The sequence below is a fragment of the Dermacentor andersoni genome, chromosome 6 (genome assembly GCF_023375885.2).
Source record: "Dermacentor andersoni chromosome 6, qqDerAnde1_hic_scaffold, whole genome shotgun sequence".
NCBI lineage: Eukaryota > Metazoa > Arthropoda > Arachnida > Ixodida > Ixodidae > Dermacentor > Dermacentor andersoni.
Window position 1 is genome coordinate 169,728,759 of NC_092819.1, and position 23,090 is coordinate 169,751,848.

The window sequence follows — 23,090 nt, forward strand, 5'->3', positions numbered from 1 at the left end:
AGTAAATTTGCCGAAATATAATATGACCCTCAGAAAACCTGGCGCACTATGAAAGACTTGCTACGGAAAACGCGAACTGACGTCCCTCAAGAAATGAAAATGGATGGGCAGAGATTAACTAGTAAGGCTCTCGCTAACCTGTTTAACTCCAACTATTTGAGTTTTGGAGCATCGGAAGGGACCACCTGTGAGGATTTTAAAACATATATAGAACGCAATTTGCCACAAACCTCATTTCTTTATCCGGTTACGAAAGTTGTAAATTGCTGTATAATTAACAGCCTTAAAAGTAATGTTTCGTGTGGTTTCGATGGGAATAAACCAGCCCCAATTAAAGCGGCCTCAGATTTGCTATCCGACGTAGTTTGCCACTTAATGAATACTATTTTGTTCACAGGAATATTTCCGGATAAAATGAAAGTTTCTATGGTTTCAGTTATGCATAAAGGTGGTCCTCTTGACTGTATTCTAACTAGAGAGCAATATCAGTACTTCCGATATTTTCCAAAATAGCAGAGAAAGTGACAAATTCTAGAATTTCTCAGCATTTATTTTCTAGAATTCTAGAATTTCTCAGCACAACCTAAAATCCAAATATCAGTGCCGATTTCAGCAAGGCAAATCGACTGAGTCAGCATTGTTAAACATCCGACGAAAAATTGTAACTAATATGGAAAATCAACTGCACACAATAGAAATTTTCTTAAATTTTAAGAAAGCATTCGTTTCTATTAAACATCCCATACTGTTTGCAAAGTTACCGTATTATTAAATAAGAGGATTTCCCCTTAAGTTACTGCGTAGTTACCTGACTAACCGTACTCAATTCGCTATAATTAACAATCTAAAGTAGGATACTGAATTCACAAGTTGTTGAGTTCCGCAAAAATATATATTAGGACGAACAATATTCTTGCTGTATATAAGCGATATTGTCAACATCTCCCAGACCAGAGGTATTGTCCTCTACGCAGATGATATAATTTTTTTTCACATCTAATAATCTTTCCTCTCTCACTCGTACTGTTAATTTATGGCTTCAAAATTTGTCCTACTGTTAGATGCAAATCAACTCTTATTGAATGGTTGGAAAACCAAATACATTGTCTTCTCATCCGTTAATAAACCAGTTCACCTTGATAGCTCTATAGCATTTAAATCATGTCCTTTAGAGCAGACTTCAGAATACAAATTTTTAGGGCTACTATTTCATGAAAATCTTCGATGGACAAGTCACGTTAATTTTATAAAACGTATCATCGCTAAATCAATTAGAATGCTAAATAGATTTCGGACGTTGTGGCCAATAAGATTAAAACGGCAACTTTATTTTAGTACATTCCCGTACACAATATTGTCTACTAGTTTGGGGGGTTACATCAAAGTATAATTTAGGCCGACTATACATAATGCAGAAGAAAAGTATACGATTCATTCAAAATATATGTAGTCGTGACCATGCATCCCCATACTTTGCCGAGAACCGGATACTTCATATAGAAATGTTGTATAAACAGCGTTTGTTGGAAACGATTTTTCTCGAATTAAAAGCAAATGGTCAGCTGTTCTTTCATAAATATAAAAATACGGAGACACCATGTTATTTAGGAAAAGAACACTTCGTAAAGATTAAAACGAGAACTAGATACGGTATGCAATTATGAAAATGGCTAATACCGAACATTCTGAATTGTTATCCATCGTTTTTAGATACAATGTAGAGTTCTCCCTCTTTACTTGCTTTCAGAAAACTAAATAAAATGTATTTCCTACAACAGTTGTAATTTAGGTGTACATTAGTTTTGTTCTCTTGAATCCAATTGTAGTCCATTGGCCTAAATAGTTATGTGTCATCTTGATGGTGAAGGTTCCCGACCAATTTTGTTATTCTTCCTTATAGTGCTTTATTGTTTTGATACTTTGTACGTGCATACTAATTTGTATGTGTTTGATATTTTGCAGTGTGTTTCGAAGCGTGTTGCACTCATGTTGTCCATTGCGCGTGCTGTCTGGAGTCAAAGGCCTAGTCAGGTGGCTTTTAGTGCCGCCTTTTGCCTTGGCACCAAGACAAACCGCTCTTGAGCGTTGCTTTGTAAACAAACAAACAAACAAACAAACAAACATCCATTCATGCTTACTTCTCGTCATAGCTAGTCTGTTAGCTTAATGTTTTGTTCTTCCTTTTGAATTCTCAAGAAATTTACCAACTCTGTCATTCATCGCAAACAAATTTTTGCGCTTGGAGACACAGCCATGCACAAGGCCCTTGAGTCCATTAATATTTTTTAAATGAAAGTGCAGCTTCTTTGTGCAGCAATAGTCTTAATAAGACGAGGGTTAATGGAAAGGTGGCGTGATTAGTCGTCAAGAGTTGTACATCAAGGGACGTCTCAGGCTGGAGCCAACATCTTTACAAGGGAACCAAATGGCTCCAGCCTGAGAGTTTAATTGTTCAACCTGGCAAGTCTCCTGGTCGAAACAGTTCACCTACATCCTTTCCACCACCCTTGACCAACAATACACGAATACATTTGGCAACCCATAGCAAGGTAACAAATTCATATTCGAAGAAAGGAAATGTAGTGCGCACCCTGGAAGGTAGCAAGAACAGTATTTTATTTACTTGAAGGAAATGCAGGTTTGCTTTTCAATTACTTTATTTTGATCTCTATTTTTTAATTGGAAAGCACGGTCTCTCAGAGAGTAATAATTTCAAGCTGACACAATTTTCCACCTTTATGTCCGTTAAATCTGTCCTGGTTGCAACACTACCAGTACTGTCTGCAATTGCATAGCAGTGTTTCGAGTATGCATTCCAATTCAAAAGAATAGTTAGGCGTTTATCTCAGGATGTCTGCTACTGCTTTGCAGCTCAACTTTTATATCTAGATGGTCACTGCGACGCCATGTGATTTTATATAAGAGCGATATGCTATTATAAGTCCGATTAACTACAATCTCGAATGACCTCAGCTTGGGGGACGACATGATTGGACCCCGTGTGAGAAGGAGGATGTGATTTCTGAAAACAAGGCCCTTAAATGCGAGAAAACAAGACTAATTTCATCTAAAGTTGCTGCTATTGGATATGATCAGTGAACGTACTTATTCGTGGCTGCATTTGCAACAGTGACGGGCATGTTTACAGGTTACGGTGTTCTTTTTTTAAATCCAGACAATTGTCTTACTGGAGCAAACATTTGCTGTCGTTTGGGCACTAGCATTTTCGCGAGGACGACTGTATGACAGCACAAGCTTTGAAAGGAAGGCCTCTGTAATCAGTGAAAGGGAGACATTGCGAAGAAGGGCGACGATGGCTTAATTCATTCACCATTGAACCACGTGTGGTCGTGACTTGGTCAATTCAGTGGTGGCCCTGTGCCGTCGATTGCGCCACGTGTAGCGAGCACTAGGCAAAATGCTTCGTGGCGGGACGCCGCGCCTGCGCAGTGGCAGACGAAATACCGCTGGCCAAAGTGTCGGCGCCAGCGTTACCACCGAGCAGGCGTAACGCCTGCTCGCGGGGCAGCTCACGGACGGCCGATTTCCCTTCAGCCTTGATCGCCGGCATCCGATACTTGGGCCTGCAGTGCTCCGTCTGGTGCTGTGTACGCACGTGACTAGCGCCACCGAGCGTTTCGCTACGTGCTTGCCGCTCCTAAACTAAAATGTCTTTAATTTCTTCACAAAACTCCCATTGTACCTTCCAGTCAAATGGGGGTGAAGTGGGCATATTGTGGCCATTTATAAGCTATTCTTTGTTATGTGTACATGATCATCATCATGTGGTATTCATATGGGGTTCTTCATCATCGCTTGTGGGGCTGGCTCTCGAGTGTGATCCGTGCTGTGGGCGTGATCGGTTCGCTGCATCTTCGACTCGGAATAAACGTAGTGACAACTGCTTCGTCACAAGTGGGGGAGTGTGCTTTTCGGTCCTCCGTCCTCTGACTCCCCGCTCAACCCCCTGGAGCTTCGATCGGGTCGCCGATTGTGCCAGCTGACCACCAGCATGTCGCAGGACGAGCCAACAGGCACTTCTACCTCCACCATCTCGGCCTCGGCTACCCCAGCCTCCCCGTATTGGGTTGTCAGTGGACACCAGCGTGATCCCCATCTGTTTGCTGGACTTCGCTGGGAAGACGTCGAGGATTGGCTGGACGACTACGACCGAGTGAGTTCGGCTAACCGTTGGGACGATGCGTCCAAGCTACGTCACGTCGCCTTTTATCTGACCGGAGTAGCGAAGACTTGGTTTTTCAACCATGAGGTTGATTTCACGAACTGGGGCGCTTTGAAACAGCAGCTCCGCCAAAGCTTCGGCACACCGGCTGTTCGTTCCGCCCTCGCAAAAAAGACGCTCGACACTCGCAAGCAACAAACCGTTGAATCTTATACGCCGTACATCGACGATGTGCTTGCTCTTTGTCGACGCGTGAACACGGCTATGACCGAATCAGACAGGGCTCCCCACATCCTCAAAGGCATCGGGGCTATTGCTTTCAATGTTTTAGCCATCCAGAACCCCGCTACCATCGCTGATATCGTCGCTACTTGTCAGCGCCTTGACGAACCTGAATCAGTACGGTTGCAGCCAGGCACCACTGCGAACACTACTGCCGACGACCCTACTTTACGAGCAATGATACGCGCAATAATTCGAGAAGAGCTCCAGTATCTTGGCTTAGCCGCAGGGCCTGTGCCTTCTCATGCCTCCGATACCAATCTGCGAGACGTTATCAAGGAGGAATTGGCGTCCATGACTGGTGTAGCGTACACGGACCCTCTAACCCCTAGGGCCCCAGCCACGTACGCACAAGTAACAGGGTGTCTACCAAGTTGACATTTCCAAATTCCCTGAGTTTTTCAGGTTTTCCCTGAGTGCCTTCACAAAATTCCCTGAGTGATGCAGAACTATGTTTTATGTCAAGACGGGCTGAAACCATTATTTGCGGATACTGTCACTCTAGTAAGCATATGAAAAAAAATTAAAAAAGAACGACTTAATCCAATTTGAATACTAAGGAGTAGTGTTTATGTTATTCAAAAAGAGAAAAAAGAGAATAAAGGGAGGGGTTAGTAAAATGCACAGCAAATAAAATGTCTTTAAATATATGCAAATCGAGTCGGACCTTCTCAAATACGAATAGAAAGGAGATACATATGGAAGCAAATATTTTCAAATATGAGCTATTTCTACCAACTGATAGCAAGCTCAGTGGTATGAGGCCCGAACTTTGTCACAATTGGGACACTCTCTCAACAGCTCGTAAGTCAACCTCAACTGTCCTGACATACTCTCAGCCCGCCCACAAAACCTCATTGTTGTGTTTCACTGTTTTAAAGAGTTTATATTAGTTTGGATAAGGGACACCTCCATCTCGGCATCAGCCAACACTTTGTTTTTTGAGCTCAAGCTACTTCAAAACGGCGGCAGCGCGCTTCCTTTCCCGCTAATTCCTCACTGCGTAGGTACCTTGTTTTTGCCTTCCTTCCGCCACTCGTTCGTCCCTCGGACCCATTTGAAGCATCTTCTTGGTCACTTGCACAGTTCAAGTCCGATTTTTTTAACTCCCTAGGGGCTACGAAAACATCCGAAAAATCGGCCAGTTGGAAAAAATGAATGGTTGTCATTTACTGCCCTTAAGGGCTCGAACCGCCACAGGCACATTCGAAAACGCTCTGAAGGCCTGTCGGTACACGTATTAGGCATATAGGTGCCCGTACTGTGAACGGAAATACCGGGTGAATGCGTGCATAATTAAGGAATACATACTGTGTCCCGTGGCAATAGCCCCTTTCCAGGCTTATGCTTCACTGCAATACTTTTGCGTATGCTTCACCAAGTAACATTTCTGTACGGAGGCGAAGTTGACTTTCGGAAACCGGTATTATGCAACGCACCTTGCTTTCCAAGCTTCTGAGCCAATCGCGAGGACCACAACGGAGGAATCCGTGCCATTGCTGACAGTAGCGAATTCTTTCAATAAAAAACACGGCACCCAACGGCAAGAAGCTTCATAGCAAATGCCGAAGCAGCTAGGCCTAGCGTTGCCGCAGTGGTGGTTACGGCTGCCAGCGGATCTGCGTGCGAGAGCGCCGGTTCGAGGCGGCGAGGTAATCAAAATGGCAGCGGTGGTGGCTTTGATTAATGCCGTTTCGCAGCTGCTGTCACGGCAAAACTTCCGGAAAATCGGACGGTAAAGAGTTCTTGCGTCCGAAATTTCAGACGCTCTGATACATAAGGGGTACGTGGTGGTGCCAGCATGGCCGTCCAAATTATCGGGAATCCGGAAAGTCGGTCGTTGACAGCACACTGTCAAGTCCTCCAGCCGACGACAGGGTGTCAAAGACGATTCATTACGATTCCTGTCTGTTACTCACGCCAGCATTACCGCGACTTTCAACCTTTTCAATAAATTACAGCTAATTTTCCCTGATAGAGGCACAAATTCCCTGAGTTTCCCCTGAGTTTTTCCAGACTACTCAAAATCCCTGAGAATTCCCGGTTTTCCCGGTTTTCCCGGTTGGTAGACACCCTGAGTAACCGCAGCTACTCCATCATCGCTCCACCAATGCCTACAAAACCAACCCCGGCCCCCATCGCGTTCATGACTACCAGCGCACCTACCCAAACCAGCTATCCGCAGTGGTGTCCTCCTAGTCCCATCTGCTACTGCTGCGGCTATCGTGCCACATAGCACGTTTTTGACGCAAGCGCCAGCACGACGAGCGTCGCGGATATGACGTATACGAACGGGATGACTTTTCGCCCGGAGCTACTTCCCAACGTCTAGGGAGCTTCCATGACCAACGCCGTCCTTATGGTCCACCGCGCGGACGCTCTCCATCGCCTACTGTAGCATTCGAGACGGCTCAGACGTACCGTCCTGCGAGACGCCGCTCGCCGTCACCCCTTCGCCGCTCTACGTCCCCACTGAGACCTGCTTCTCAATTCGCCGATCGTCGTGCGGAAAACTAAATCATGAAGCTTTTGGAGGAAAAGCTGCATCGAACTACAGGACAGAAATTCCTCCATCGCATCCGTGCACTGTGATATTGGTTGTAATAGAAGGTGTACAAGTAGAAGCTTTAATAGACACTGGTGCTAGTGTTTGAGTCATTCACTGTGAATTGTGTTCGCGACTTCGGAAAGTTACGACCCCCTATGATGAACCTACGCTACTCGCTGCTCAAGGGGCTGCCATTCGACCTATCGCCATGTGCACAGCTCGTATTTCCATCGATAGACTTCCGCATTACGTACAATTTGCAGTGCTAAGTTCGTGTGCCCAGCAGCTTATATTGGGATGAGATTTTCTTTCTACGGCCTCCGCCTCCATCTGCTGTGGGCAACGCGTTCTCCACAGGACCGACACGACCTATTCACTTCATGCAGATGACGCACCACTTCACTTTCTTCCTGCAGAAGATACCGCGCTACCTCCTCGCCTTCAAATCATTGTGGCTATCACGTCTGCTGTGATTGACTGCGGCGACGTGCTCGTATTACCATCTGCACGTTGTCTCGCAAGAGGGATTGCCTTTGCATCAGGGCTGGTTAGGTTTGATTATGGCTCTGCACTTCTCTACGCTACAAACCCGACATCCGAAAAAATTCTCATCCCTAAAGGCACCACATTGGCGTCCGCCACCGAATCGGAGTCTATATCTGTTGTTTCCTTTAAACCAGCATCCTCTCAAGTTCCTTCCGGACGGGTCGCATCTCCTTCAGCTATTGCAGCTGCCCTCAGTTCCGACCTGACACCTTCGCAGTATCAACAATTGCTTGCTTGGCTCCAAAAACCTGAAGCTTCGTTTGACGCGCATTCAGCTTCGTTGGGAAAGACTTCAATTACGACGCATCGGATTGAGACAGATGGTACATCCATCGTGCGCCGTAGACCACATCGCGTATCGCTAGCCGAGAGGAAAGTCATTGACGAGAACGTCACCGACATGCTCCAACGGAATATAATACGCCCTTCTGCTAGCCCTTGGTCCTCCCCCGTTGTTTTGGTTCGGAAAAAAGACGGCTCTGTTCGATTTTGTGTCGACTACCGAGCACTTAACAAGATCACACGCAAGGATGCCGCGAATAGACGAAGCCTTCGATTCCCTGCAGGGTGCCGAGTACTTCTCCAGCACCGATCTGCGTTCCGGCTACTGGCAGATACCTATGCATGAGGACTATACAGAGAAAACAGCGTTTTCAACACCAGATGGGCTCTACGAGTTTAATGTCATGCCATTCGGCCTCTGCAATGCACCCGCAACGTTCGAGCGCATGATTGACACCGTTCTTCGTGGCCTGAAGTGGAAGACTTGCCTGTGCTATCTGGACGATATTGTTGTTTTCTCGTCAACCTTCTCTTAGCACCTGCGACGTCTGGATGAAGTTCTCACATGCCTTGCCAACGCTGGACTTCAGCTAAAGAGTAAGAAATGCCATTTTGCGAGCAAGACGATTAAAGTACTAGGTCACACTGTGAGCAAAGATGGCATTCGTCCTGATCCTGACAAGGTTTCGGCAGTTCGGCACTTCCCTCGTCCCGAAAAGGCCAAAGATTTGCGCAGTTTCCTACACCTCGCCTCCTATTTCCGCCGATTCATACGAGACTTCGCCTCAATAGCGTCACCTCTGCACAAATTACTGGGTTCTAATGTTCCCTTTGTGTGGTCTCCCGAATGTGAATCTGCGTTCGCCCATCTGAAGCGCGCTCTCACATCTGAACCAGTACTACGCCATTTTGATGAAGCTGCTCCTACCCTCCTGCATACGGATGCTAGTGGTCACGGCTTGCTGGCATTCTCCTACAGCGAGACGACACTTTAGGGGAGAGGGTCGTCGCATACGCAAGTCGCGTTCTGACAAACGCAGAAAAGAATTACACCATCACGGGGCAGGAATGCCTAGCTATTGTTTGGTCTGTACAGAAGTTTCGACCTTATCTTCACGGCCGCCATTTCACCATCGTTACAGACCATCATGCATTATGCTGGCTTTCGACGCTGAAGAACTTGTCTGGACGGCTTGGTCGGTGGATCCTTCGTCTACAAGAATACGACTTTACTATTACCTACAAGTGCGGAAAAAAACTCCAGGATGCAGACGCGCTTTCTCGCTGTCCACTTCCTACGACACCATTCAATGGCCCTCCAACTACCATCCGTGACAAGCTTTGGCACGACCCCTCTTCACATGCTTTCTTGTTGGCCACTGTAGACGAGATGCCTAAACACGACAACAGATTCTTCCAATGTCATCCATTTGCGGACTCTTACTGTCGGCGCATCATAGACCACCTTCAAGCAGCTTCGCGCCCGCCTAACGCTCGCCTTCGTCGACAGCTGACGCACTTTAAGATTGACAACCGCGTCCTGTACCGTCATGTATATCACCCCGACGGTCAACACTGGGTTCCTGTCTTGCCACGCTCTCTACGTGCTCATGTCCTGCAGGCTTCTCACGACGACATGACTGCTAGTCACCTTGGTTTCCACAAAAACCTATGACCGCATCAAAGGTCGCTTCTACTGGCCTGGATTGTCCGCCAGTGCAGTGAGGTATGTCGCTTCCTGCGCCCTACGTCAGCGTCGAAAGCTCCCTACATCAGCTCCAAGCGGACAACTGCAACCGGTTCCTTGTCCGTCGCAACCATTTGAAATCGTTGGCATTGACCTGTATGGTCCTCTTTCTGTGACTCTCACCGGTAAACGACGGATCGTGACAGCCGTTGATCACTTGACACGCTACGCCGAAACAACTTGTGTGAGTTCTGCCTCAGCCTCTGAAGTTGCTGCATTCATACTTCAATCCTTAATACTGCGCCACGGTGCTCCTCGCGTCCTCCTGAGCGACCGCGGAAAAGCATTCCTCTCGCAACTAGTAGACGAAGTACTCAGAGCCTCCGGAACCACCCACGAAACTACCTCCAGTTACCATCCGCAAATTAATGGCCTCACAGAGCGATTTCATCGCACGCTGTCAGACATGCTAGCCATGTACATCAAACCGGATCACAGAACCTGGGAAGCAATTTTGTCATTCGTGACTTTTGCGTATAATACCGCCGTTCAACGCACGACCGGTGACTCGCCATTCTACCTTGTCTATGGTCGTTCACCCAGTTCCTGTCTTGACGTCTCTTTCTTCGCGCCAACTGTCAATCAATGTCCATCCTCCTGTGAAGAATATGTGTCCCGCATTCTGCGTTGTGGACAGCTCGCCCGCATCAACACCGAAGCACGGCAACAGGACCTCAAGCAGCATTACGACGCCTCTCATCGCGTCGTGTGCGTCAGCCCTGGCGACGAAGTGCTACTACGGACACCAGTTCGTACTCCTGGCTTGTGTGACAAGTTTCAACTTTGGTTCATCGGCCCCTCCAAATTCTTGGAGCAGACTTCTCCGGTTAACGATCGCGTGGTACCAGTTATTGTTCCAAATGACCGCCGCTGCCGCGCCGCTGAGCTTGTCCACGTTTCCCGTATGAAGCCTTTCACGAGGCGTTCGCCGCCCCTTTGAATTGCGGCCAGGATGGCCGCTCTCGCGCGAGGGGACATTAGTCTGGACATTTATAAGCTATTCTTTGTCATCTGTACATGATCATCATCATGTGGGGTTCATATGGGGTTCTTCTTCATCATCGCTTGTGGGGCTGGCTCTCGAGTGTGATCCGTGCTGTGGGCGTGATCGGTTCGCCGCATCTTCCACTGGGAATAAACGTAGTGACAACTGCTACGTCACAATATTACTGTACTCCCGTTGTACGCCGGAATAATGCCCACCTCAATGGTAGTTTTATCGCACGACCTTTCAATGGGCGCAAAACCATGTACAAAAGGGAATGCGCTAGAGGACAAGCGAAAAAGAGCCATTTGGGTGTTCTGTTTCCAGTGTACTGTTTTCCTTGGGAAGTTCAAAGGCTAAATTCAAAGTGGCAGAACACCATTCGAGGTACGCTGAAATAATTTCCGCCAGAGATTTCAAACAGTCAGAGGGGTCTAACCTTAAAGATATCAAAAAATCGTCTACGTATAGGAACGCGCGAAGCACTCTATCGTCAGTAGCTGTGGCCTCCATTTGCCTTTTGTCAAACTTGGACAGAAATTGCCGGCTATGTATGCCAGGCTAACTCCGCCTGCTTCAACATCACCACCACCACCACCACCACCCTTAGACAGAAAAATCTTGCACACTACAGGCTGTTGTTGAGATCAAAGGCTGCGATTCTATACAGATGCCTTGTTTATGGATAAAGCGGTGATCTCGAAATCGAACTATCATCGACAATAAATGCATAGTTAGCAACTTCAAAAACGCTTAATACATTGTTAGCAACTCAAGAAACGCTTCCGCGTTGATGCCTGTTGCGGTGTTGTGCCCAAGTCCACTGACTGCTCCGTCACTGTTATATCCTTGGGCGGCTGTCACGTGGATAGTTGTCGATGAAGTGCGCTGCCAGATGGAGTGGGTCGATGATGGCCAGAATCAACGAAGGCTGCGGCGAGCCAGGAATAGACGGCAGCGATGCATTACCACCAAGCTCGCTGCAGGTGTAGCCGGACAACAAACGATGCCACTGAGGAAAGCACCCTGCATAATCAGGACGAGTAAGCAATGCATGCCTGTTGCGGTGTTGTGCCCAAAAGTTAATTTACAACTTGTGGATTCTCTCACTGTTTCTTCAATGCCCTCAATTTGCTTAGGCCACAAGATATGACCTTGGGTAAACATTTTCATGCGAGTCTCTTCCTGGTACCCCTCTTGCAAGAGTTTCAGTACCAAGCATTTTAGCGGATTTGGTATGAGCACTCAGTTGCGCCATGTGATACAGTCATTGTCAACACACCGCTCATAACGCCTGCAAAGTAGGCATGAGCACTTCTTCGGTTACTGTTGAAGACCATCCGTACCGCATGTACAGCAGTACTTCCGATAAGACTCGGTTGCGGCTGGCATCTCAGTGAATCTTATCAGCCGATACCGGCAGCGCGTTTGTCCCGGAAAGATCTGCGCGCAGTCGCTGATGTGAATTCATGTTTTTCAATAGAATGCGCGCGACAATAAGTCTGCGTTTGCCACTTCGTTGCCTTTGCGGTATTGCCACGTGTAGCGATAGGCTGCAAGCAAAAGCATCCATCTTTGTATGCGGGCTGCCGCTGAGCTAGATATCGCTTTATCATGCCCAACCGGCCCTTTCAGGCGCACATGGTTCTAGAAAATCGTAAATTCACGCCGGAAATGTACACCCGTGAGCAAAAGTATACGCACCATGGGAGCGTGTGCCAAACTGCATCAACGTGCCATCTACCGACGCGTCACCTGCTGTCGAAAGGGCCGCTAGAGCAGCAGCGCGCATGCGCGTCCCATCATGCATGCTGGCCCTACATGTGGTTTTGCCTGACGTGGCTATGGCGCTCCTGGGCTAAACATCAACTGGGTGTCACTTTTTCTGCTCCGTTGCATCTGCAACATTGTTTTGCGCAGCGGCTGCGGCTGGGCTGACTCCCTCGTCCGCCATGTTTCGCATTATTTTTTCAGTAGTCGCGCGGCGCATTGCTATCCCTGCTACCTTTTGGTGACTCGCGCAAAATGTCCTTCTACGTAGTTGTATTATCGCAATCAGTTCAAAGGTTACCTTCCGCATGTAGAAACATGGTTTTGCAATTGGTCTCCTAAGTCCCGTTAAGAAGTATAAGTGAGTTGCAGACATTACTATGCTCCGCTAAGAAGCAGAACGCTCAAGGGGAAAATTAAAACGGAGGGGGAGGTAAAAGAGGGGGTCGCCGTACTGCTTTTATTTTCTCAAGCCCTTCAATAATACTAGAAAAAGAAGCGAACGCGAGGGTGCCATTATAGACATCTGCGGCAAAGCTGCCATGTGCGCGAGGAGATAAAATCAGCTGTGCATTGCACGCTGGCGTGAGGTTCCATTTGCAGTTGCCTCCTTCCGCATACGTTAGTTTGCGCGACTGGTCGAAGCGACAACCGAAAGATTCCGCCCTTGGAGGCACTTAGGGTGAGCCAACGTGGTGCTGTTATATTTAGAAATTATAATGTCCACAACAGTATTCATGGTTTCAATACACTATCTTCCATAGGTGGCGATGACGACTCTGAGGTGCTGTGGCATTGACTCGTAACACGATGCCATGAGACGCCCGAGTGCACTCCGATCCCACGCTAAGTGCACACCAAGTTGTGTCTGATGTGGCGCTGGAGAGGTGACACGCTGATAGGTGGCTCTCGATGACGCCCCACGCATGTCCGACCGGGCAAAAAAATCAAAATAAATTGTCAGGTTATACGTGTACATAACGACGATATGATAAGGAGGCATATCGTAGTGGAAGGCGCCTGGTTATTTCTGACCACCATAGGGCTTTAAGTGCACTAGCGGGTTCGCATTTAGCCCCAGCTGCAATGCGGCTGCTGCGGTTGGGAACGAACCCCAGGCCTCGAGTTCAGCAAAGCAACTTCCTATCCACTGGTCTACCGCTTGAGATGTTTTCGCTGTTGTTGAGGTGTTGAGGTGAATTGAACATGCTCTCAGGAACGGAGGAAGCCTAAAAGCAGTGAAGAAGAAACTAGGAATTGGCACGAATCAGATGTATGCGTTAAGAGAAAAAGCCGGCAATATCATTACTAATATGGATGAGATAGTTCATGGGCTGATGAGTTCTATAGAGAATAATACAGTACCAGCGGCACCCACGACGATAATGGAAGAGAGAATAGTCTAGAGGAATTCGAAATCCCACAGGTAACACCGGAAGAAGTAAAGAAAGCCTTGGGAGCTATGCAAAGGGGGAAGGCAGCTGGGTAGGATCAGGTAACAGCATATTTGTTGAAGGATGGTGGGCAGATTGTCCTAGAGAAACTGGCCATCCTGTATACGCAATGCCTCACGACTTCGAGCGTACCGGAATCTTGCAAAAACGCTAGCATAATCCTAATCCATAAGAAAGGGGACGCCAAAGACTTGAAAAATTATAGACCGATCAGCTTACTGTCCGTTGCCTACAAAGTATTTACTAAGGTAACTGCAAATAGAATTAGCAACACGTTAGACTTCCGTCAAGCAAAGGACCAGGCAGGATTCCGTAAAGGCTACTCAACAATAGACCATATTCACACTATCAACCAAGTGATAGAAAAATGTGCGGAATATAACCACTCTTTATATATAGCTTTCATTGATTACGAGAAAGCCTTTGATTCTGTCGAAACCTCAGCAGTCATGGAGGCATTGCGGAATCAGGGTGTAGACGAGACGTATGTAAAAATACTGAAAGATATTTATAGCGGCTCCACAGCCACCGTAGTCCTCCATAAAGAAAGCAACAAAATCCCAATACGGAAAGGTGTCAGGCAGGGAGATACGATCTCTCCGATGCTATTCACAGCGTGTTTACAGGAGGTATTCAGAGACCTGGATTGGGAAGAATTGGGGATAAGAGTTAATGGAGAATACCTTAGTAACTTGCGATTCGCTGATGATATTGCGTTGCTCAGTAACTCAGGGGACCAACTGCAATGCATGCTCATTGAGCTGGAGAGGCAAAGCCGGAGGGTGGGTCTAAAAATTAATCTGCAGAAAACTAAAGTAAGGTTTAACAGTCTCGGAAGGGAACAGCAGTTTACAATAGGTAGTGAGGCACAGGAAGTGGTAAGAGAATACATCTATTTAGGACAGGTAGTGACTGCGGATCCGGATCATGAGACTGATATAATCAGAAGAATAAGAATGGGCTGGGGTGCGTTTGGCAGACATTCTCAGATCATGAACAGCAGCTTGCCATTATCCCTCAAGAGAAAAGTTTATAACAGCTGTGTCTTACCAGTACTCACGTACAGGGCAGAAACCTGGAGGCTTACGAAAAGGGTTCTACTTAAATTGAGGACGACGCAACGAGCTATGGAAAGAAGAATGATTGGTATAACGTTAAGGGATAAGAAAAGAGCAAATTGGGTGAGGGAACAAACGCGTGTTAATGATATCTTAGCTGAAATCAAGAAAAAGAAATGGGCATGGGCAGGACACGTAATGAGGAGGGAAGATAACCGATGGTGATTAGGAGTTACGGAGTGGATTCCAAGGGAAGGAAAGCGTAGCAGAGGGCGGCAGAAAGTTAGGTGGGCGGATGAGATTCAGAAGTTTTCAGGGACAACATGGCCACAATTAGTACATGACCGGGGTAGTTGGAGAAGTATGGGAGAGGCCTCTGCCCTGCAGTGGGCATAACGAGGCTGATGATGATGATGAAGATGAGACGTGCCGTCAGCTTTCGTAGGGGGAACAGTTCCACCCACTTGTTGAAATGGTCTGTGAATACGAGAAGGAATCGGTTCCCTTTCGGTTTCCTGGGGTAAGGTACCATGACGTCACATACCGAAATTTGCCACGGTGTTCGGCTCTGGATCGGCTGCCATTTCCTGGGTGGTTGTCCACCACGCGGCTTCACGCGTTGGCACACGTTGCAAGAGCGGGCGTATCGTATCACACCCCACTTTATTCCAGGCCCGGTAGCAAAGCGGCACAACTTCAGGTAAGTCTTAGGGCCACTCGCATGCCCAGCCAGGCAAGTATCATGAAAGTAGCGTGAAAGTGCTCCTCCTCTCAACGTGCGCGGAATGACAGCTTTGAAGGACTCATGTGTATTTCTTCTCCGCGGGAATATATCTCAACAGGACGCCGTCAGAGTCTAGCAGGTAGGAATCCTACGCGCTCACAGCATTACCAGCTGTTTAGGAGCGTCGCGCATCCACAGTAATACCAGTGGCGTCCATGTGTGCCGTGGCCGCCCCGCCGGGTTTCCGGAGCACGTCAAACTGTTTCTTACAAAACAGATCTTTCCGCTGTGCCTCTAACAGCTCCTTTCTGCCGAACATGCTGCCAACTGAACTGACGCAGTCCACGTGGTTCACGCTTTCGTCCTGAGAAGGTGATTCGTCCGCCCTTCCTTCGCGACCAGCGCCGTCGAGCATTGTAACAGTTACTCTCCTCTTAGGCTGAGTCACTGAGGAGTCACGATGGGTATTAATGTTACCCCTCCTGACTACCTCAATCGTCGCAGCGGTTAGTCCGCTCTCAAGTTAAGTTTCGGGTGAGGTGAGTGAGTAGTAATGTTACTCTTCTCACAGTCGACGGGCGCGCTCGAAAGTGCGTCCGCCACAACGTTGTTCTTTCCTCTCCTGTAGCGTACGGTAAAGTCTTATCGCTGCAGGAGAAGTGCGCATCGCGCCAGTCGGCCGCTCGGGTATTCGTAGACGCTAACTGAATCATGGTACCCGCTGTAGGTGGGTAAGTCCACCCTCACTCTCGGTCTAGCAGCTGCGGCAGATGTCAGCAGAGTTTTCTGCACGGCACCTGTCAACCTTTCAATCAGGCGCATTGCATCGCGCAGCACCCTGGCCAGTAATGTCTGGCACAGGAGCGGGACGCGTTGAGCAAGTGTGCTGCTGTGGCTCCATGCTCTCAGCAAACTCTGGCGAAGGGCTCGGCGTAATGTGCCTCACGCCTTCGAGGGTACGTCCTGCCGGAGAGAGCGCCTCATATGTAGCGCTACCCTCTTCGAAGCTGAATAAATTCGCAGGGTTAACGTTCGCCGCAGGGTATGACTGAGCGGTAGCAGTTACCGCCGCTTCGAATTGTTGCCTGTTGGTAGCCACCTGTGACAGTGTCTACGACGGCTGTAAGTCAGCCCCGTATGCTGCCATGGTTCGTTCGTGTCGTTGCAGTCACTCACAAACACAGACCCAGCCTGTCACACCTCTGGGCGCACGTTAGGCGCCAAATATAGGGGTATTACTCATGTATGCGCGTGTGCACCCGTCCCTTCTCTGGATTGCACAGTGCCGGCGGAGCGGCAGTCACTCGCTAACTCTTTCGAGCAGCCCTAACAGTCAGAACTGTGACCCGTAATCCGCGGTTCGCAGTGAGTAGCGACCACGGAGGGTTAAGGCCAGGGGGACCGGGTGACTCTCAGACTTAGAGTGTTTATTCACCTTAGAGTACAATACCAACTGGACAACAACAACAAACACAAATACAAAACAAAACCACAGCGGCGGAGCGTTCCGCACGTCCGAGGCGAAAGAAGCCGCATAATGTTGGAAACCACAAAAAAAGGCTGATAAGAGTTCAGCTCACCCAGAGTGGATCGGCGCTCGGGCCCTGGGGCGGTCAGTCGCTCACAAAGGCCGAGTGCTGCAGGGGGACGGCGTGCGGCGGTCTCAGCGGCTGAATTGAGATGCGGCCAGTCGCAAGCTCCTCAGCCGAGAGACAAAGATACATCGGGGGAATGGCGCTTCTCCCCGAGAGGCCGAGAGGGAGTCTCCCCGGTTCCAAGAAAGGGAAAGGAGGGAACGGGGTGCCTTGGGCGGCGGCGTCGCGGCCAGGCGCGAAGAGTAGCGGAAGTGGCAAACGTGTCCTCGCCTCAGTACCCTCCGCTAGCGAGCACGTGATTATTGCGTGATAACCGCATGGCCGCTCCGGAGATAACGGGATGCGCGTGCGATCCCACAAGTGATAGTTCAACACTTGCCGACATTCTCGCCTTATTTCGCACCATTGCGTTTCAACTGAACTGCTTCAACAGCCAATTTATTTGCGCCAAAATTTGGCCACCCTGTCAACGTTATGGTTTCTTATTTTTAAGTCATCTTCTATATTTAGGCTAATGCTGTCCTGAAATTTCTTGCTGTTTCACCTTTCCCGAAATTCCTGCGTTTTTGTCGGCCCTTGTTCATATTTTGGAGGATTTTTAGTAGACGTGGAAACCATTGCGTGGCCCCCTGACCAAGCTGCTCAAAAAGTCATTTTATATCCCTGAGGGCTTGTGCAAGCTTCTGCCTTCTTGCCGTTCATCAACCTCCTGGTTTCCCTGTCAACTGTATCCCATTTTGACGACTCCAATCCCACGGAAGTTGGCAACGATATAATGTCCACAGGATTAAAGCCAGTTAAATCAATTCTACTGTGGATACGACAGCCGCTTTTGCTCACTGTGAATGGAAATATTGCGTTAATGAGCGCCATTCCTAAGCATTTAAATTGACAGTGAAAAAATTATGCGAATCCCATGTATGTGCGAATCGATGTAAGCACAGCTTTCTGTGTTTGTTGTCATTGTCATACGTAATCTCCACAGAGTAGAGAGGCACTCTCTAATGAAATGCTGTTAATGTTTGCCTGATTACGTCTGTCATTGTGATGCAAATAAACGGGCCTTCAACCCTTTTTCTCGGAAATAAACGCTGAATGAAATGCTGACGTGATTCTAAACAAGATCAACAAGCGCCGTAGTGGTCGATCTTATGACGTTCATATTCGTAAGCTTATATTCGTGAATTGTTCTTTTTTTTTTGGGGGGGGGGGGGGATGTGCTCTTGTACCTTAGAAATGTCCCTTGGACGTCTCTTATGTGCTCGTTTGTATTCTCAAGTACACAATGAAAACTCTCATCCCTGCAACTTCATAATGTCCTGGTGGCAGGCCACCATGGCGTGTCGCGCAAGTATGACTCATCATCATCATCATCATCATCATCATCAGCCTGATTACGCCCACTGCAGGGCAAAGGCCTCTCCCATACTTCTCCAACTACCCCGGTCATGTACTAATTGTGGCCATGTTGACCCTCCAAACTTCCTAATCTCATCTGCCCACCTAACTTTCTGTCGCCCCCTGCTACGCTTCCCTTCCCTCGGAATCCAGTCCGTAACCCTTAATGACCATCGGTTATCTTCCCTCCTCATTACATGTCCTGCCCATGCCCATTTCTTTTTCTTGATTTCAACTAAGATGTCATTAACGCGCGTTTGTTCCCTCACCCAATCTGCTCTTTTCTTATCCCTTAACGTTACACCAATCATTTTTCTTTCCATAGCTCGTTGCGTCGTCCTCAATTTAAGTAGAACCCTTTTCGTAAGCCTCCAGGTTTCTGCCCCGTACGTGAGTACTGGTAAGACACAGCTGTTATACACTTTTCTCTTGAGGGATAATGGCAACCTGCTGTTCATGATCTGCGAATGCCTGCCAAACGCACCCCAGCCCATTCTTATTCTTCTGATTATTTCACTCTCATGATCTGGATCAGCAGTCACTACCTGTCCTAAGTAGATGTATTCTCTTACCACTTCCAGTGCCTCGCTACCTATCGTAAACTGCTGTTCCCTTCCGAGACTGTTAAACATTACTTTAGTTTTCTGCAGATTCATTTTTAGTCCCACCCTTCTGCTCTGCCTCTCCAGATCAGTGAGCATGCATTGCAGTTGGTCCCCTGAGTTACTAAGCAAGGCAATATCATCAGCGAAGCGCAAGTTACTAAGGTATTCTCCATTTACTCTTATCCCCAATTTTTCCCAATCCAGGTCTCTGAATACCTCCTGTAAACACGCTGTGAATAGCATTGGAGAGATCGTATCTCCCTGCCTGAGTATGACTACGCTGATTCATTTGGGTTGACATATACTATATTGTGCGTCATACTTCGCCACATTCTTTTTTCAAACTATGCCAGAGCTCGAAAAGGGCGGCCAACTCACTAGGTCCCTTTCCTCTGTTTACTTCCGCAAAATGTGTGTTTATCGCTGTGGTTACCAAATATGCCGAGCAGTATGCTACGGCTCAAGTCTTTCTGGCGGCTGAGCAACTGAAGTCGCAGGCTTTATTCAACATGGCGTCGACGTTCAATATGGCTATCCTCAATTACTTTTCGCGGACTTCACTCACCGCCTTCTCTCCAGTGTCATCTCTTACACTACTCGCTCCTGCTAGACACAACACAAACACGCAACGACCTTAATGAAGTATCAATTACACGCTAGTTGACACGCTGTCGATGTATATTTCCGCTGAGCACCGGGATTGGACCGTGGTCCTGTCTATGGTGACATTGTCCGTCTCCAGCCTCGCTCAACAACACCGCTCGTTACTCATCACGGTTTTTTTTTTGTCGGCAAGAGCATAGTGTATTCCCCTCTGAATGTGCTTTCGGCTTTAGGCGTGACCTTGCACGCCCGCTTATTCTGTTACGTTGACGGCGACCGTTGTCGTCAGGCTGCCACCTCATTCTGAGCTTCGCAGTCACCAGAGAGCACAGAAAGCTGTCTTCACAAACAAGCCACCGGGATTCGAGCCCATTTCCCAAATGCTCCATCTTGCATTTGGGAAATGGGTACGCTAACCATTACGCTACCACCTGCCTCCACCAATTTCTCTTTATCTATCTGCCTTCCCACTCCACGTTTTTGCCGCAGACGCAGGCAGAACGGATGCACAAACGAAAAAAGAAAGAAAGATTGCTTGAGCCGCCAGCTGACACATGACCTTAACTTTGGCAGGTTATTCTCATTGGAGCGCATGTAGGCTTGCGGCTGCGTGCAGATTGTGGGTCGCCTTAGCTTTATTGTAAATTTGCTTTCACCGACTCTTTTCAGCTATAACTCAAATGCCGGACAAAAATGATACCTACCGTTGAACATTTCTTTCTTGTTTTCTTGGTTTCAACAAAAAACGCTCGCTTACAAAAATAGTGATTTTTTTAAGAAATGACATAAGGATACTATATTTCGAGGTCATGTCGTTGTGTCAATACGGGCCGGCACCACGTATCGACGAAAGGGCATCACAGTGCCGATGCACGCGGCAGGTTACTGAAGAAAACAGGAAACGACTGTTTTTCAGTTCTCGCAACATATTGTACACAGAACACAAGGCACCCACCACCATTACATTTTATTTTTGACAACTGCGACACACAATGGCGGACTGATATACTTCCTAAAGGGGTTTCATTTTATTTTTTAATCGGAGAACCGCAAGCACAGGTTGCGTCGCGCCTATACCGCAGCCACGTACTATGGCCGCACTCCTTTTCCTCTAACAATATGGCCCCCGGCGGCTTCACGCGCTCCCGTAGGTGGCGGATTGGACTGTCACCCCAGTAGTTTAAATACACAACCTCTTTGCATAGAAACGACGGCATGATCGTTAACATATTGTTGGCTTGGATATGTTTGGCACGAGGCCCAAGACCCTGTCTTCTAACACGTTCTTATGTTTGCGTTCGCGTCTCTGTCTTGAAGGGACGCGCACCGTAACATGCTACAATGGTGCTTGCGTTGGGCGTATGTAAGGCGAAAAACGCGGTTCTAAAATGTCTGTTCACTAACTTGTGCAGTAAACCCATGTTTATAGTATTCGCGCAGTATAGTAGTAGTATAGTAAGTCACGAGTACGGCATCCGTAACCGCAAGCGTCACGTTATGGTCGTAACTTGTCGGGACAGCGTAGTTGTAATCCACAGACCCTGCCACTAAGGAATACGTGGCTAGCCATGGCTGATAAATAAGTAATTGCGAAGATTGGTTTTCAGTAAAGGTTTGTTACCAAGAACGACGGGAGCTTATACTGTCGCAAAGGACGGATGCTGGGCAGTGACTCCAATCATTTACTCGGCACATCACACATCTACCCTGGAATTCAACTGGTTTCGCCAACTCTTGCTTATATTGTCTCGCCTCTAAGCTGCGACTTCGCCTGCCACCCAGGCCCCAGCTTTTCCTCTTTGTCCCCCGCTTCTTTCCCAATCTGCTGAGACGTGCTTCCACTGATGCTTGCTCCTCCTTTTTCTCAATAAATGAAGGCATTCGTCCATGCATTTCTAATTTGCTGCAGAAAATAGCGTGTCTTTATCTCCATAACCACACTGTCTCTCACCTGGACTCTCCCATCGCAAAACAAAATTGCTGTGTTCCAAATGGCTGGGCGTCACATATACAATTTTCTAGGAATGGCCAGTAGCACGGCGGGCAATATTCGGTGGGTGACGATACAGTATATAGAACACTTTCTCTGCCATATCCACACTCAGTGCTCTGCTTCGTGAGCTACTATTAGCCGCTATGACGAAGTACGAAATGAAAGAAACCTAGATGGGCTGGACGCGGGCAGCTTTTTTTGGATTCGTGATGCGTCAATTTAAAATAATAATATTTCTTATCTAAGCCTAAATGACAGCTATATAGGCGAGGTGAGTTACGGTAGCTAGTTGGCTTGGACTAACGACGCTCTTCAAGCAGCACTTTCGTCTTATGCGTGTTTGCGAACGGGAATGAAAGACAGGAGGGTAACACGCCTTCTTGAAATGAAACATTCGGAATAACCCTTTGTTTGGCGGTTGGACATATGCCGAGGGTCCCCGATACAAACAATCTACAAGTCTGTGTCACCTTGTAAAGGGGAACTCAGATGAAACGTTGTCAAACGAATAGGCTTTTAATTATCCTCAGTATATCTTTAATGAAATTCCTTACCATGAGGTGAAAGCCGACTAATAAGTATTTACATTTTCTGTGTTATTAAAACATCCTGTTATTAAAAGGTTGCTGTGCTTTACAGCCCCCTAAATTAAAACGTAAGTTATGGAAAGTAAAATAGTGCGGTAAATGTGCAAACGCAGACGCAAGAAAAGGCCTAGTCCATTTCCCAGTATTCACTCAATGAAGATGGAGCACCTCTATACTCTCACGTTTTAGTAATGTCAAGAACAAAACACTTCCGAAAGAGTCAGTCACGAATGTTACTCATTATAAGATGAGCTTGCGCTGGAAAAGAAAATAACACTCAAAGATAACGATGGCTGCGCGCAAAGTGCTTCCTCTGATTCCGATCTACGGATCAAGGCGTCGGTTCGTCAGATTGGAATGCTCGTACATCGCAGCGTAATCTCGGGTCGGCAAATGTGATGGAGAATGTACGCCAGTATTCACTTCACGCGCGCAATCTGATAAGATAACGCTCTTTCGCTATTGAATCCGTGCCAACATACTGGATATTAGAAACACATGCAGGCGCTTCTTGAGCTAACTGATAACTTTGGAACTGAGGTTAGACGCTAAAAAAAAGCCCCCCCCCCCCCCCCCCCTAAAAGAAAGAATACAGTTGCTTTTAATATCTACGGAAACATAGTTCTGGTGGTATAGAAAGGGCCCCCAACACTGCACAGCGGTGCCGATTGACATACAAGAAATTCAAGAGCGAACCACTTTACAATTACTGGTATTTATCAAACCAGCA